We start from the raw sequence: 2,683 nt of genomic DNA, 5'->3' as shown, positions 1-2,683 counted from the left end.
ATATATTCTATACAATATAAATCAATTAAAATTATAATTATTCAGTTTATATTTCGCTTAAAATACATGTTTTAGAAAAAATGACATACATTTGTAATAATAAAATATGAATGTGCTCTATTATCTTGATGATCTAATACCTAGCAACATAATAATATATTCTACCTCATCATTAGGCAAAATATGTTTTATCATAAATATTAAATCATTTGCCATAAAAAATAGCCACTGGCATACACCGCAAGGTAAAATCTGAATAATTAACCTTAGTCTAGAAATATATATACTGGAAACTACAACCAAAACCATAAAATCATTATACGATATTCTATGAGAACATATAAGAACATGACATTAAAGCTATCTCAAATATACACAATTGATTTTTATATATTAATACAGAACATGAAAAACTATAAATAAAATAAATATTATGCAATACATTAATCTAATATATATTAATCAGAACAGTTCTTACGTCGTTCACGCTAATATTATACTATAATATATTATATGAATAAAATAAAAAAGTAAGACATGTATGAAATACTAAACTAAATAGAACGAGACTATAATGCATACTTGTGTAATGCAATAAAAGATATATAAATGTATAATAAAACTAGAGATCAACTTTAATGATGACGAATATTTATAAAAGGTACGTTAAATAATTTGTAAAATCATAAAACTCACATGAAGTACTATAAAAATATTAACATTGAATTATTTTTATTTTTGTGTTTATGTTTCATAATATTATTAAAATCAATTGGTTTTTAATTAATGAAAATTATTTAATTATATACTTTTTTAGATATCGTTCTTCAGAATATTTTTATATTATTAAAAATGTAATTTAAATAATTTTTAACAAATATGAACTTATATTTTATATTTTCATCTACCATTTAACCTACTTATTTTTATTACATTATTATTTCATCATATAAATAGATTAATGTAATTTTATAGAATAAATACAAGCAAAAATAATCATGGATTTAATTATGGTCATCATATATTTTTCATAAAATTATATTTCATTGTATTTAGTTATTTCAATAATCTGTTTTTTATCTAACAAATATTATAGCTTCATGCTTAATTACTTATATCATAATTTATTTTAGAGGGATCAAAAAATTAACATATAGGAATATTCAAATAAACACAATCTTTAATGTCTATTTTATAAAAAAATCTTTAAAGATGTTAATAAGATTAATATGCTTATTTATATGATATAACATATAAAATGATATATTATTCATAAATTTATTACATATATTTAAAATAAATCTGGTAAAATTTAAAATTTTATATATGAATAATTGTTTACTGAATTTATCTTTTAATGTTTTTCTTTTTGAATTTTAGGACATTAATTTTATGTTATTATACTAATTTATAAAATTGTGTATTATTATAATTTCCGATGCTTATCTAATCCTTTTACTTGTTGTCTTATGTCTAAGTTCTCCTTTGTACAGGCATACGAATTAGTGTAAGGGTAATAATTTATTTCGCAAAGTGATACTTGAAATGTATAGGATAATCACAAATTATAGTTATGTTATGATTTAAAGAAGAAGTGCACTAATATATGTAATCCAAATAAGTTTATTCTAGTGCTTTATATTTAGTCGAAAATTATACATATGTGAATATAATGCATTGCAGTATTACATTGATTTAGATTATCAGTTTTTTATAACTCATATTTATCATCAATTTCTCTTTTATATTATTTTTTCTTATCAAAACAATCCTTAATGTATTGTGTAAGACAAATATATTTGCTGCATATAAGGACACAATATGATATTACAATGTAATATAATTTTTTCCGATTAACAATTGTACATAATTTAGTTGTACATAAATATTATTATATTACTATAATAATGATATTCAGTATTATTATTGATGACCATATAATTTAGTAATTCACATAAAATATCATAGAATTTTTATTTTAATTATAAAAATATTTAGGAAGATGTAAAGTAGATACAATAAATTTATAATAAGTCCATGTATTTTATGGGTAACACTGTATTATTATATATATATGTATTCAGTTTTAATTTTACGGGGATATTTATATCTTTTAATATAAATGTTTATAAAATGATTGCTTAAGCATATAAATGATTATCTCTAGAATAATATTAATTAAAACAGTAATATTCTGATATTTTAAATATAATAATACAAATATATTAATTTTTATTGTCTTTGTATAAAAAGTGTATATTCAGAAAATAATGATTTTTAAATTTAAAAATGCATTTTGTCAAATATATATTTGCATACAAAAGAAAAAAAAAGTACATTACAATTTTAAATTAATATTTTATCATTAAGATACATAAATGGAAAATTGATGTATATGTTTTGAAATAAAATTTATTGAAAATATTAAAAAAATGAAAAAGCGAATGTACTAAAAACAAACATAACTTAATATATATGAAAGCATTATGTATATAATTTATATGCATATTCCATCATAAATTATTTTATACAAAATTGTGCATATGTGCAACTGTAGGAAATTTCTTATTATTTGTAAAAATATGACTACTTCTAACATGAAATAGAATATGATTTCTGTAGAATTCTTCATGATACATTTAATAAAATTAAAATGTTCAAAATATTAATAATAAGTAATAAT

The sequence above is a fragment of the Plasmodium gonderi genome (genome assembly GCF_002157705.1).
Source record: "Plasmodium gonderi DNA, contig: Pgo-contig_9, whole genome shotgun sequence".
NCBI lineage: Eukaryota > Apicomplexa > Aconoidasida > Haemosporida > Plasmodiidae > Plasmodium > Plasmodium gonderi.
This window is presented reverse-complemented; position numbering follows the sequence as displayed.